The sequence below is a fragment of the Cephus cinctus genome, unplaced genomic scaffold (assembly GCF_000341935.2).
Source record: "Cephus cinctus unplaced genomic scaffold, Ccin1 Ccin1_scaffold0307, whole genome shotgun sequence".
Lineage (NCBI taxonomy): Eukaryota > Metazoa > Arthropoda > Insecta > Hymenoptera > Cephidae > Cephus > Cephus cinctus.
In genome coordinates, this window is record NW_014333010.1 from 378,799 (window position 1) to 394,709 (window position 15,911).

The 15,911-nt window shown below is 42.5% G+C and overlaps 2 long non-coding RNA genes across 3 annotated transcripts in view; both read left to right on the plus strand.

Annotated features, from left to right (window-relative positions):
- The window catches only part of LOC112494145, a 6,562-nt gene extending 4,416 nt beyond the window's left edge, over window positions 1-2,146 (plus strand). The window contains exons 2-3 of one of the 2 annotated variants that reach the window (XR_003059305.1): window positions 641-1,021; window positions 1,109-2,146. This is a non-coding gene — a long non-coding RNA (uncharacterized LOC112494145). The remainder of the gene's footprint in view (window positions 1-640; window positions 1,022-1,108) is intronic. The other variant, XR_003059306.1, reaches the window with a different exon arrangement.
- Window positions 2,147-7,024: 4,878 nt separating this feature from the next.
- LOC112494143 lies at window positions 7,025-8,287 on the plus strand. The gene is made up of 3 exons (XR_003059304.1): window positions 7,025-7,120; window positions 7,274-7,923; window positions 7,996-8,287. It is a non-coding gene; the product is annotated as an uncharacterized LOC112494143 (long non-coding RNA).
- The last annotated feature ends 7,624 nt before the right edge of the window (window positions 8,288-15,911 follow it).

The window sequence follows — 15,911 nt, forward strand, 5'->3', positions numbered from 1 at the left end:
TTATTTTTATCCCCCCCCCCCCACATTTCAACTACCCTAAGATTTTTCTTACTCCAATAATTTTTTTAAGGGATGATTCTACCTATACGCATAACATCCTCAAAAATCCTCTTTACGATCAGGGAGTTGCAGTTGGGCTTAATCAACAATTGGCCATAGCTGCATACGAGAGGGTCGGTAGCAGGGTGAACCCATAACGGATCATATATTCGCAGTAAAAAAGTTACTCGTCCCCGTCCACGACTTCTACTGGACCGTACGTACGACAGTCGTGACAATGTCATTGTCATCTGGACTAATTAGGGCTAAGTGTTCAATCTTGCCTGAATTCCTTTCCTTTATCGCCCTAGTCCTTCTATATCCTGTACATCCCCCGTCAAGCTTAACATCCCTTCTTGGATTAGTACCCACTGATAAAATGCTATCCACTACCCCTTAGACTTGGTACAGGCGCTAATACACAAGGGAGAATATTTGTAAATCATTCCTCAAGGATATTAAGATCCAAATTAATAAAATTTCGGAAACTTCTTTAAATCGGTTAAACCAACGGTCAAGACGCGTAAATAAAATTTTGGCGTTGAAAAAAAAAATTGTAATTGTTTTCTCTACTCTGTAAGATATAACGTATTGATTCTAGGCAGAGAAGCCAAGGATAAGAGAATAGCGGAATGAAAAAGGATCCTATCCAAAGGAGGTCCTTGACCGATCGGATAGGGGAAAACAATTTAATCGAAGACCCTCAGGAAAATATAGATGGCCTGGCCTGTCCGCAGTGGTCCGATAATGTGGCATCGAAAGAGGCTCCCAACTCGCCACGGCCAGTTTGTCAGATCCTGATGTACCTAAGAGGGTCCCTGGCTCCTTTTCAGGACAATTTGTCTCGCGCACGCACAATGGACAAATATCGGACCAGCAGCCATTTCCGACCTACCCAACAGTCCAGTAAAGGAGACCGGGCAAACTTTCACTTTACAGGTAGACAGGTATACAGGATATACGGTTGAGACTTGGATATAAAGTTCAGTATAACACACAATATATTAACTGGAAACGGACAAATTGAAATTGTCGATAAAAGGTGAAAAAAAAATTATTTTTTTTCAAGGAAAACATCACCGGCAGATAATCGCAGACGTTATTTCATCTTGGTCCATCCGTCATTCCCACTACGGACTACAAGATGCAAGAAGATGGGCGGATCTTGTTTTTCTACCCTCCTGGACTACAGTTTCCTAATGTTCATCCATCTGTCTGATCTTAGCGATATCGTCTGATTAGATTCTCCGCTATCGAGGACCTGAGCAAATTTTTTTTTCCAAACTATTACATCGCGCATGCGCAAGAAAAAGATCATGAAACTCGTACTACGATAGAAATCCTAATTGACAAGTGATACGAAACTTTCGTAATATTTATCATAGAGTCAAGATATAGGTGGAGTACAGTATAAAAAAAAAATTTCATAAACTTTCCACGATACACTGCGCTCCTATGTGTTTATTCGAGTGGGACGTATATTACCTCATCAATATTTGTACACGGTACTGTACTGCTGCAGTACGTATAAACGTGCATCACCAGGTTGTATCGGCATGGAGGTTCGTTAATCGTTGTAAAAGTCGCCGGTTTTAATCCAGCAAATGAAAGTACAAATCACGCAGAGTGGTCGGCAGTGCGCATGCGCGATGAAGTACGAATAATAACGAGGCGAATGAGGGAGCCGGGCATTTATCTTAATGGCGTCATCGTGATGCGGCGATTAAAAGGCGCCGTGGCTATAGATCAACGCCGGTTATTTAGCAAAATGTTAAACAATTACATTAATAAACAGCAGTCGGACGTAGACGATGCGGAACTGAGAAGTGAGCATTCAGTTAGTGTTGTTGGTGGGTTATATATGTGGCTGGATTTACGTATATAGTGTGAGGAATACAGTAGCAACGTGACAACCCCTACAGGAGAGTCACTATGGGTTCGTGTGAGGGTTGCGCCACGAGGGTGTTGTGAGTTATGAGTGCTCTGTGATATCAATGCATCAATTTGGCTAAACGAAGGATTAATTTAATAACAAGTCAGCAGGGGGATCGCGAGATGATCTATAGACAAGGGGGAGAAACATTGTGTATATACTGTTCAGGGTGAGAGAGAGAGAGAGAGGGATGCAGGTTGTACGATTTTTGAGAATTTTGAGTAATTAAGTGAAAAAATATTTAGGGGTAGAAAGTAGTTCTTTGACACAATACGCAGTAAGGAAACAGAAAATAATTGTTGTCTCCAAAATATAATAAGGCTTGAATTTCTGTATTTGTGCAAGGGATGTTTTTTTTTTCTTTCTTCGATTGGAAATAATAGTAGAAACTGACGAAGGAAGCGTTGGACTGGGTGTTTGGTGGTGTTCGGATTTGACGTAAGTATGATTGAGTCGGCGGTGACGCGTAAGGGTAGTAAGGTACGGGGGATGCTCTGCGTAAGGTTAACTAGACTTAAGGGTGGCTCTTGTTCCGGGAATGTTTCTCTATTTCGGCACTGGTCTCTCGCCCTCTGAGCAAATGTAACGCTGCCTTCACGACGCATCATCTGCACGCCCTGGGCCCGATAGGGGTGTCTCTCTGTAACAGCTAGGGGTAGCCGTGCTAGGCCAGAACTAGTTCTAGGGAGACAACAGGGTGGATATCAGTTTCATCGTGGCGTAATGTTACTAAGCGACAACTGCTCTCGCACCCTCTATCTGTCATGCCAATTTAACCATCCTGATTCCCACCCCCCGCTGTACCCGGGCCACCACCCTTACCGATTTCACGTACGTATTGAGGGTTCGACACGGGTGACAGTATTTGACATGGTTTTCCTATTTTACGGCATTTTACTTCAGTGCTTCGGGCTCGCGCGTATATATGTTCTAAATTTGTTTTCTTTCTTTTTTATCTCTGCCACGGGAACGAGGACACCAAGAAAGGAGAAGGAAAAAAAGATAAAAGGTGAACTGAGTGTTATTCACGGAGAGAATCTTATTAAATCCAACGAGTTCTATAATGTATCACTGCGCCCTGTCAAAATAATTTACGCGCCTTGTTTTATGGCAGTATCGTAATCCATGACAATGGAATTTCTTTCACTATTTCGTAAAGCCCGCTCCAAGATTCCCTATATCCCATTAGCGTTAACTATAGAAACCCATATATAACAAGCGGGCAGCCAATACACGTTGTCGTTACGATCGATTAATCTAAATAAAGGGGAAGGTATTAAAAAAAAATTGTAAAAAGTCAAAATAAAAAGCATTAATATATTAATAAAAATATTGAAATCGTCGTATAGAAATGTAGCGAGTACAAGTCTGTGATTAAACGTTCATCGATTGAATATCGTGAGAAAAAAATTATTACCACAATTCGATGCCAAGAAAAGTGTCCTGTAAACGTAAAGGGTCTTCCAATGTATAGAGGGTCTGTGGCGACGTGGATGGAGTAAAAGCTCGAGGCACATTATATCCGTATATAACGTGTAGTTTATAGCGCGCCCGTAGCACACAGTGCAGTCAGGAATAGATGCCGGGTTTTATCCCCTTCAGTATAAACATGACGGGTTTTACTGTTTGACGTTTTGTTATCTAATTGGTCGTTACTCGTGCGCCGCGAGACCCATTCCATTCCATTCCGTTCCGTTCCGTTCGCATCGTGCCCCATTCAATTCGTGCCCATAACGCTGTTGCCCAGGCGTCATAATTCACCCCTGGCCAGTCACTGCATTTACTGCACCCTGCCCCTATTTCAGGAATCTTCAGTAAGGCCTCCTGACATCCTTACGCCAATTTTATACCGATGCTTGGACAATTAACAATACACCCCTAAAGTGTTAATCGTATTGTTGGAAACGTGGAATGTGTAAAAAAATTTTTTGTAATTACGTTGGTATATATACTAATAATTTTATAAATTACCCATTTCGCGTCTTTATGTCAATTTTTCATTGTACGAAATAAAGTCAGCGCAATGTCCATACTGGTAGGTAATAGTAATAGCAATGATAAAGGGACTAATGAAGATAGTGGAAGTAGATAACCAAAGCGACATAGAATCACTGATAGGGATTATGATGATTGCGATGGTAATGATGACGGAAATGATAGACAGGAGAAAAGTGATATACGTTATGTAAACCATGGTCGATACCCTTTCGTATGGAGTCAATTTGAAAAATTCAATTCGAAGATCCAAAAAAAAGAGTACAAGGCGTTTGGGATTGTCAGACTTAATATGGCCGCATGCGGCAAGTAATAAACCGCAGAAAAAGCAATTCCTGATAATTCCATCAAACTCTCCCTCGGCATCTCTCTCTTTCTCCCTCCCATCCAGCCATTTGCTATCCCCATGATACGCTTTGATCTATTCCACTCTTTTTGCTGGCGTTCCTCAAATTAAACGGACGCCAGAACCGAGATATTATTTGCTATAGTTGGTAAGAGACGCCAGGAGAAAAATGGCGGCGAGTACGAAAAGCGTAGTGGATGCAGCGAAGGAAGGTAGAAAAATAAGAGAGAGTAAGAAGATATACCAGGAGCGTGTAAGTAAGCAAGAGGACAATGGAACGGCGAAGGCATCTAGTGGAGGCAGCCAGCCAGTCAGGCAGGCAGCAATATCATAAAGTAAGTTTGTGGCGTGGATGGCCGCCTCGCGCTCCTAATGGACAATAACTGCGATATACTGCCTCATCCTGGCTCGGAAGAGGAAGCCCGACGACTCCCTCTGTTTCTATCGTAGGCGACTCTAAACGGAAAGTGCCATCGTGCCAGTTTATCTGGCTAAGTATCAAGTGCCACTTTGGCACTGGTTATTGCGACTGTTTTCATGGCCTACTCTTACAAGCCGCACTGTTACACTGTGCCTGACACTTATTGGTACCTACGATTACCTGCAGTGACGAGTACGAAGCTCCTTCACGCTGGGCTAAACGTCTTCGGAGTCGTTCGGTTGACTTCGGCTAAGATCGTGACTCGTTCGACATCACGTGGCGAGACCATACGCCGCGTTAATCACATGACTGCTTGTAAGGATACCGGACAAAGTTATCGTATACGTATTAGATTAGACTGGGTTATAGAAGACTGTGGTAAACACGATTATTATATTGCACCGTATTTATAGGTTACGTAACTTCTGCTATACATTGTAAACTGTTATGGCGTTATCTAAAGCGCGTAATGACAGTTGGGTTATTTATATTCTGTGCGATATATATATATATATATCGGTAAGAAATGGATGAATCTCGGCAGTAGTGTCCAGGTATGTATTTTCTTTTTGGATCTAAAGAATTCTTCGCGAGAATGATACCGAGTGGGATATGGCGTTGTACTCGTGGAATATCGGTGGCGCTGGATACCAACAAATAAATCAGGACTGGTGCCACCCTGCGTTCAGATGTCTCAAAGCTTTCTCGGCCCTTCCACCCTATCCGGATGGGAATCGATTGACCTCGTGGTTCTCCGTGTCTTCTGTTCTCTGAGAATTTTCTCTACAGTGAAAAGAAAACGTGAGGTTATGGGTGTCTGGATTGGGATTGGCATCAGGTGGGTCGGCTCTACTCGACTATTCTCGGTCACAGTCGGGATTCGGAGGATCATGGGACGGGAACTGATAGAGACATGGTAAAAGAGAGGGCCGGAGAGACGGATATACAAAGGATAGGAAGAACGCACGTAACTCGATGTAATATTTTACGTAGCATCGGGACACATCGACGTTTGATATTTTTATGCGGTGGCGCCACTGTCGCGAGATTTACGAGGCAGATACGCGATCACAAAATGGCCGACACTAAATCAAATATGGTGCATCGGAAAACATTCGACATTATTATTGGGACTTTTATTGGTTCGATGCCGATAAAACGGACGTATGACGTAATTTTACGCGAGCAGGACGCTTCTACGTTTCCGTGTCTAAATTTGTATTGTGTAGATATATACATACGATTCGACAATATTGTACACGGACGACTACGTGTTACGTATTCAATATGGCTACCTGCATGCTGGTGGGTTACCTGTATTTTTTTTTCCTTTTACGATCGGTCAATTTTATCGCGATACTACACTCATTGTTTACAGCAGACCCTTCCAAGTATAAAAGTATCCTACGGAGACAGCAGGAGAACTTCTGGTGTCGTTCCTTTGAAAATTTTTGAATTCCCATTCGAACGTGGAATTATTGTGGTTTTATGGCTCTCTACGAGAAAAGGAGTTAACCTTTGAATTTTTTTTCTTTATAATTTCTCAAAAGCACTGATTCTCCCCTCCTATCTCAATGGTACAATACGCACCAGCTAAAAATCCCAGAACACGAGTACCCCTTCCATGATTTTTAATACTAAAAAGAAATTCACCATAACATAAGCGTCTAACCTGTTTCTCGAGAATTCTCAAACAGTTTACCTATCCGTCGTAAGAGATGTTGGTATTAAATTACGATACTCCAGGGTGCAGTTCGCACCCTCTACATTGCTACAGGAAGATCGAAATACCGGTCGTTACAAAAGGACTCGTCAACGAACAGGAAGTGGTTATACCATGCTATACTAAACACACAATAAGTATACCTTGCAAGTGTCATTTCCGTTTAACTGAAAAAAAATTTGTCTCCAAAGAAAAGTTTCCTGTTTTCTTTTTTCAATTATTATTATATATTTTTCACCTTTTTTTTCATAACTTTCTCTTTACTTCCCCAGACTCATCGACGATGGCAATCGATGGCCCCGAGGGATTTCTTTATTTATTTTATAAACATGACGTCACACCGCCCGTTGCACCAGACGACAAACGAGACTACACAGGCTGTTATCTCAGCAAACACTTGAAAATATCGAGAATCTTGACGAATCCTCGTTTACTTTTTTTTTTCTATCTTTTCTCATCTCTCATCTTTCTCTGCTTCGTCTTCCTACACCTATTTCTCCTTCTGTTGCAGCATCCTAAACAGCTCAGGATCTACAGGTGCTCCCGCATCCTGTATCGATGTCGCCGTGTTATTCTTACTTGGAATAATAAGGGTGACATTTGGGCGAGTATCCAATGAAGAGGAAGCTGCCCTCGGGGAAATGAGTGGAATCATTCAGTAACGTATATATCATGTATTATTTTATCCCGTTTCAAGTTTTGGTTACGCCATTATTATTATATTGACTAACGCAGTAATTATTCAGATTATTTATAATATATATGTATAAGTTAGGTCAGGTTGTCATTGATGAGACTATGAAAAAAATATTACAGAAAACAACAGGATGACGTCTCCTCAATGGATCCAACGAGTGAATATAGATGCGAGTATAAGAAAAAACATTTTAATCCAGAAGCGACAGTCAGAACGAGGACAATGGAAAAAGATATTCCTTTAAGGAGTCCTTTTGGGCTCGCGTTAATCTGGCCCATTGCGGCCAAGGAATCACGTTGGATGGAAGGATATGGAGTCTGGAGAGAGATACTATATCAAAAGGACTATAGGTGGAGTCCCACGTCGTTCATCCCCCTCACGACACCCCAGTAATAGGCTAATGTCCGACCGGAATGAAGGTTTCGGCTTAAACCTCCTTTTAATCCCTTTGTCGATCAGGGCCGCCATCAAGCCACCACCGGAAACACACTAACCGCTCGCTAGGTCGTCAGGATCCTGGTCAAAGGAGTCAAGAATGCCATTCATCACGTAGCTGGAGTCAAGGGGAATCCCTAGAAAATGCCCATCCTTCCTTTTGGATCCAAGAATGAAATACCAGGAGACGTTAAGGAATCCTGGTCCACGAAAATCTTTCAAATCATAAATCCATCCAGGACCTACTATGATTCAGGAAGGACACGTCATCGTTTAAACTGACTTTAGTTTTTAATTTGAAATTATTCGTGGATCAGTCATCAATGATTTTCAAGTATGTCTTATACAGTCACTTGTTCTTATAGATGAGGTTGGACTCATTTTTTTAATATTTTTCTATCATCAGGGTCGATCCTGAACTTCCTCGGGGTGTCTGCGTCTCTGTCTACTATCGCAGTTTGTTCCATTGGGCCTGGTCTAATAACAATAATGAAGAAACTCAACTCCGCACCACCTTTCGACCCCTCTTCTTGGCACTAGGACTCTCGTTGGTTCCCTCGGCAGTTCCTCATCGCGCACCCCCACACCTTCATCCTTGGAAGAAATAAAACCGGAGTCGTAAGAGCCGGATGATTAATATCCAGCCGACAGTTTGTGAAGCGAGCGGCCAATAAACGGGATAAAAATACTCGTGAAAAATAGCGTGCTCATTAGGGGTACAGTCACAGATGTGACTGCTACTCCTGCTGCTGCTGCTACTGCTATTCCTGCCATCGCGAACTCGTCGAGCCCGGGGTTGAACGGCAGGATACGATCCTAGGTAGGAATGGAGGGTTGCCATCAAGTTGGAGGAGTGGGAAGATTTATTAAAGTAATCAGGGATTATTTTAATATTCCAATGGGTGCGCGTACCATTCGTTGTCTTGTTGTGTCACGGGCGTCGCGTGACTTTTTATTATTGGCGCCATTTTCTTGTGCTTCTCTACACTTTTTAAGTTTTTTTTGTTGTTACTTTTTCACGTTCCACGTAAACAAGAAATATTACATGAAATATTTGACTCTCATCTTTGATCACGATTGCTATCGATAAATTTTATTTATTTAAACATTTCTCTTTATACCGATATTGCGCATAATATAATGCTAATGTTACGTTATACAGTATAAGATAGTGATAAATAGTATAAGTATAAATGGTAGACTTGACTCTTTGAAAAAAAAAAGAATCTAGGGAATTTTGGTATAAGTCCTTCAGAGACTAAAATCCCAAGGATTTTCTCAATGAAATCCCGAAGTCGAATTTATGAATGAACTCGGCTAGCGTACGGTACGCACCGGGTGGTATTTCACCGACAAAGACCCTTTTTAGGGGTGGTTGCTTTTAAGGAGGTGGCGCACCTGTCCCAGTTATGCTACGTAGAACCGGTAGTAACTAGCATCCTCCCACTACCAAAAGATCCCATTAGTCGCGTTATGGGCGTTCAGCTCGAAACGTCACGTCCGCCGACATTTAGCAGTAGACACGAATCCCAAAATGTGTAACAAAGCTATTCAGCCAACTCCACAGGACTAAGGTCCTTTTTTTCTCTCTTCATACTAGAGCAAGAACTTTACGATCTTAGATATTTCAAACACTGCCTATAAGAAATACCCTCAGTACCAACAATTCAAGTCCTGTACCATATACACAGTACCATAACACTTGTCTTACGGAAATCCCTATAGAATTAAATAAAAAAATTGTATCTTTCAATTTTTCAAAATTATCCCTAACAAATTGTAATCTCAGTGATTAAATGTAACAAATTAGCCTCTTCGGATTTCCCTGTTCTGTATCATAGCTCGCGTCTCTATATCCAAGCATCCTGCGATGCTTAATCTATATATATAAATACAAGCTAAATAATCGGCCGCCATTACGAGGTGTCTCTACAGCCTTTCCAAGGATGATAAAGAAATCGGCAGGATCCTCAGAGTGAAAGGGACTAACGACAGTAACCTCTTCTCCAAATAAATGATCCTCCCGCAGTCTTCTAGATCTTCCGTTGGATCATTTAGGAGCACGCATAACGTCGCGACGCCTCTTTACGGAAATCCAAGAGAAATGGACATCCTGCGGTTCTCAATGGCTTCCTTCGTTCTCGTCGACTCTGGCGCAGCTGGTGCGCATCCTGGCCAACGGTATCAGCTCCCTCCTGTAAACAAGCCATCTTATCCATCCAACACGGAAAAGGCGCACCTACCGGTGAACGAAGGTACCAACACCATCGATGCTACCAACCCCCCCGAAGGCACCAACCCTCAGTCAGATCCTTCGAGCCCCTTATTCTCCTCGCAGGATACTTTTGTTATTCAGAATCTCGTGTGATTGCCTCGATTTGTCTTAAGGTGGGATCTCTCCTCATCCCCAGCCCTCATCCGGCTCCTGTTTAAGGGTGGTGGATCTCAAAGCAGGGGTAGCTGCCGCCGGTTTCTCCTGTCTGGCGAAGGAAAAGGGGAACATCGACCAATGGAGCGACGAGTTTCCCTCGAATCCCCGGATAAAGGGGTGGAATATAAGATTATAAGGGGGTTGGTTGTGCCTCTGCACTTTTATCCCTCTACAAAATTTCCCTTTGTGTTTCACGCTATTTGACGTTTTATCGAGGATCCCCGCCAACTTTTCACACCCCCCCCCAACCACCCTCTCGTCCACCCTTGCTACCAGTCCACCATACGTATGACATATTTAGTTATATAATAAAATTATTTTTATTAGATAATTCGAATTAATCGTCGATCACTGGATTATTGTCAAATTCATTTTTTGTAACGAAGATGCATTCAGGGTTCCTCAAACAACATTTTTTTAATAATTAGTATATACATATATAACGTTGCACCGTCGACTTTATATACGTATAGACCTATAATGCCTGTATACAAAATTACGTATATATATGTCTCGCGAGATTCAGTAATATCGATCTCTCATTTTCTCAGCGTTTCTCTCTCTCTCTCTCTCTCGTAATAATGTAATATATGTTGTGATCGATGGGGAGTGATTGAGTCGTAATATCGGCGCGCGGTATCGCTCTGCCATCTGTCGCGGAGCCAGTTATTGCATGTCGGTAAACATATAGCTATCAATTCATTACACTAGGCAAACTAATATAATAAGCTCCTTATGTCACCGAAAGTTACGCGCGAGTTGGATTGGACGCCGCGAGAGAGTTCCTCTTCGTGGCGCGATTCTTGACGGAGAGATAGAGGAGAAACGAGAAGAAGAGAATACAACACGATCCAAGATGGTGGATCTGATTAAGGGGCAAGGAGAAAGTACGGTATAGAGGGGGAATCATATTTGGAGCCGTGAACTATATATATACACACACCATGTACCAAACGACTAAGCAGAAGACTTTAGCTTTTCTAAGGACGGTCAATCGGCCCTGGCGGATTAGGGCTATTTAACATGCTCCATATCCCCGTTATTTGCTCGTTGACGTCGTCCACGGGAGTCAATACAAAGCAAACAGAGCGTCGTGACGGTGAAAGGACTGTGGGGCCTATGGGGTGGCTCTGAATTCCGCTCACCCTATATATATATACATGTATACCTTTCCCTTGGGCACTTGGTGACTCCGGCAGCGAAAACTACGCAAGCTAATACGTGACTCTGACAATGGTAAATGCATACAGCTGCCACTGGTGGCTCCGTCGTGGCTCCCAGGATGGTTGACAGTCTGGTTTTACTGACTGCTATATGGAGATGGGATATGATGCCACTGTTGGTTTTTGACAGCCAGGTTAGGTACCGGCTATTCATTTGTAGAATGGTGTACAATATTATTTTATGTATATATGTTTATATATTTGGAGTGGGAGAGCTGGGGGGAGGTACGGGTTGATATATACATATATAGGTATACATACCGTGTTGTACTTTGGCGGCTGGAAGTTTTTCTACTTGGCGTATAGGTTATGTAAGAAATCCAGACCTTACTTTTTCTGCACGTTAAAACGATAAATCAGGGAGGAAGCTGGTAATAATAATGTGGCAAACGACGTTAAATATGGTCGGTTGTGACTGGGCTAACAGGGAAGGCTGGGACTCACTCCAGTTTCTATAAAGGTGGGCCGCAACCCCCCTGTGTAAAGGGTGTGTCGCATTACGGCTAATATATGGCTGTGTAATTTATATTAATAAGGGTTAATATCGTGGCTCTGAATTTTTTCACTAGGGTATACTTATGGCGTAAGCTTGCCGGTTCACTTATGGGGTAGCACGTTAGGTTAAGTACGTTTACCGCGGTGTTCAAGTGTTACCTACGGAGTCTAGGAGAATTGTTAATAAATTTTAATCTTAGGTAAATAATAATTGGCTTTGAGATATATTATTGTGGCGGTTATGATAAAAATTATTGTTTTTATAAATCTGTCGTTCAATATTGTCTCAAGTACTGATTACGGTTGTTGTCATGACTCTGGTAGTCGCTTGCACTGTCGTAGGCGGGAGAATTCGGCAATTGAATGTAACTTCAGCCAGTGGGTTTGATCGAGGCTCATGAATGAATTAGGGTAATTAGTAGAATCGTAATGGCTGCCAACTGGCATGGCTATAAACTCACCCGTGAGCGTTTGTTCCTGTTCGGGGCGAAATACAGCTCTAACTGCTTCTCCATTGCGTCGTTAAAGCCAGCTCGTAGGCTTCGCCGGTACAATTATTTGACTACCTAATTTAGAGGCCATAAAGTGTTACCCCACTTTACACAGGGCATTCAAGACGCTTTGTAAGGGTAGCAGTAACTACCCCCCTTTCCGAAATACCAGTCAATCGGTCCATTAATGCTCAGGTGACTGACACCTGGTACTTTATCAGCGTTTATCGCCTGTCCTGCATTGTTTTCACATAAAACTCCTCCTTGCTCTTGGTGTCCTTGTCAACGAAGACTCCATCACTGTGGTTATGGTAGGCGTTAAAAATTTGTAAATTTGCGTGAAAAAAAAGATTATTTATATTAATTTCAAAATTAGTCCATATTATGGTCACTGTCGTAAACTGGGTATATGTATATGAATTTTGGTTAAGTCAAATTAACTGTAAGATTTCAAATCCATGAACAATGATTCAACAGTCTTTCTCAGTCTTGCCGGACGTCGAGAATGAGTACGCCGTATCGAAGTTATTCTCGGCGTTAGGTGGGCATAAATTAAGTGATTAAACGCCACGATGTGACTCGCTCGTGTTCCCTTGGTTCTTTGGATGATGCAGCTTTTTCGAAGGCTCCGCCTTTCCTTACTGTCTGGGCGGTAGAAGTCCTTTATGGATACACGCCCTAAGCTGTGCCCTATGGAAACTTTCAGTACCCTACGAGTAGCCAGAGCCATCTGTCGGTGCTTCTAGGTACTAGCCAATACACCTTCCACGTACATAATTCTCGAAGAGTCCTTAATGAAGAAGTAAAGCCGGACTCCACTTCTTATATATATATATCGGTAGGTAACATATATATTAATATACAGTCCTATAGCCAAAGTATATATATACCCCTACAATCGGATGCATTAAATGACGACTTTACGACATTTTACTATACATTAGCAATGGCGTTAATCCGACTCGAATTACATGCTAAACAGATAGATGAATTACACGTGCGATAAATCAGTTTAATGTGAGTTTATATTATGCAGATAATTATATATGCTTATATGTATATTTTCTGTCTCTATCAAAGTATATATATGTAACTCTATGACTATCATCTTTCTCATCCGTGCACGTAAATGAGGTTATGTAAGTTTGCGTGTAGTCTGGCCTCTACCGTCTCTCTCTCTCTAATGTCGCTACTGGTCCAGCAAGGGGTCTACACAAGTAGCGATGCAACTGCAGCAGCCGTAAGGGGTACGCACAATGAAAGTACACCCTTAGGTGTGGGTGGCTATCTGCAAATGAGGTTCGCGCTCCCGCGGACTCGGTTAAGTTACGTGATAGGAAGTGAGAGGGCACGATATCCCTCGGCAGTGTATCAACATTATATTTTAACCCGGATTTAGCCAAGCTTTATCGCACGAGCGCGTTTATAAATACCAACTTTATGCTAATAAATCAGCGGGGATGTAGTCGGCTTAATATTGTTGCCAGCACGGGGTGAAAATACCTAAATCTTTCTTACGTCCCCCCCTTAGTGCTTACCTATGTTTTGTTCCTTATACTGGTACTATTTTCTAAGTCGGGGTACGAGTGCAGTAGATTTTCAAAAATTCACAATCATCCCTCAGTACACTGACTGCTGGCAAATGTCCGTGGGATAATTACAGTGCCGTGTAGGAATAAAAGTTTGGGGAAAATTAATTTTTTGAAATTGAAAAAATTTTGGATTTTTTTTTTCTAAGTAACCAAAATACTCTTGTTATCAACTTCAAGTATTTTACGAAATCTGGTTAACTCACCCTCGACCAAGCTTATACGTTGCCTACACGCAATGTTGAGATTCGCAAGGGGGTGAGTTCTTTGGACCCCAACCGACGTGTCTACTAATTGATACTAATGCTCCCTCGGCCGCAGTCTGTAAGTGCGTGTTTAGCACAGCCAGCCCGTCGCTCAACCCCCGCCAGATGCCGCAGCTAAACCCTCGATTAAGTGCCCTTCACGATCCTCCCTTTTGCCAGTGGCCCAAGGCTTCTTCTTCACTACCACCGCCGCCACCACCACTGGCCGCCAACAAAGTATCCACCCTCAGAGCCACTTACCTCGCACTTGCCCATAGCACTGCGTTTTCGAGTCATCCACCAATGGAATCGATGAGCCCTTTGCTGAAACAATTGATTGCTCCTTGTACGTTATTATTATAAACTTACAGACTTTATTATCATTATCAAACGTAAAAAACAGATACCGATAATCTGAACTCTGGAATTCCATCACGCGCTTCACGAATTGACCGCTAGGTGGCAGCAGCGGCGCATCCATCGCTCTCGCCACGCTGGAAAATGCCCCGCTGCATTATCGTGCCATATGATGCCTTATTACATTAACATAATCCCGTATAACTGGGTCAACGTCCCGACGCTCAGCATCGAGCGGCACTCTCGAGAAAATCAATAAATACCCTCAACCATTTCATATACGACTATCAATCCCGTCTTGCTCGTAGAATTATGAACTTGCGTATCGACAAGCGTAACGGTCTGTACAAATCTTTATTAAGGTACGAAGTATGTTTTGATTGGTCGATTTTTAAAATTAAATGCATCTCAACGGATCGGTGTAACGGTAAATTATTTGGTTTTATAAATATTACCAAGGATAATTACATTTTTTTTTAGATATGGGACATGGGGTGGGGTTGGTATATTTTTTAATGCTGATCCTTCCCGTAGATCGTAAAAGCATTGAAGTCTTGAGAAATTCCTTGGCTAATTGTTATTTCGAGTTCAATTAACGGTTATACAGTTCCAGGTATGGTACGTGAATATTATATGGGGATTATCGATCCGAGAATCCAGGTCTCCTTTTTTTGATGGGATTCTGGAAGCAGGAACCAAGGAACACCAGGGATCGTTCTATGCAACGGGTACTACGATACCTTTCTTAGTCTTGGAGGCTAGCAACATTAATTAAGAGCCCTAATGACGTCGTAAAACATTAATTGGCCGTGCCACGTTTAGAGAGCCGCCACATTGTGTAGTATAGGGTTACGCGTGGCCTTTTACAAGTTTCTTGGTTATGGCAATGGGGTTCCACAACCCCTCCCGCCCCGCCAATCGATGCTGGGGGTGCTCTCGCTGATGTTCCAGGTAGCTCCCCACCTAGCTATCTACCTTGGTTCTGTACCATGAAAGAGGTCAAATCTCAAATTACCTTCTGCATATCCCCCTGAGTCCCCAGCATCCACCGCGACCCCCTATCCACCCCCATATAATCGGAGCCACGAAATAAAATAATAAAAGCTGGATAACGGAATTTCTGTACCTATTTTCATTTCGTGCTGAGTTTTATTTTATTTTATTCTTCACCCCTTCCCTTCGCCTACGGCTCTTACTCCCTTTCACCCTATCCACTCCTCGGCCGGTCTCTTTTACTCTCTTGTATTTTTTCCCCTTTTTTTCTCTCTTTACCTTTTTTATTCTCTCTCTCTCTCTCTCTCTCTCTCTCTCTATCTCTCTCACCACCCGACCAGCGGCTATTAACTTTTACGCGAAGCGTTTACTTTTTAATCTCGTGGAAAAAAAAGGAGCCGCTCACTTATACTTTTAATTTAATTTCCCGGACCTTGCGCAGTGCTTGCGACCTTTCGCTACTTGGTCTCATTTTTTTTTTTTTTTTTTTTTTTTGGG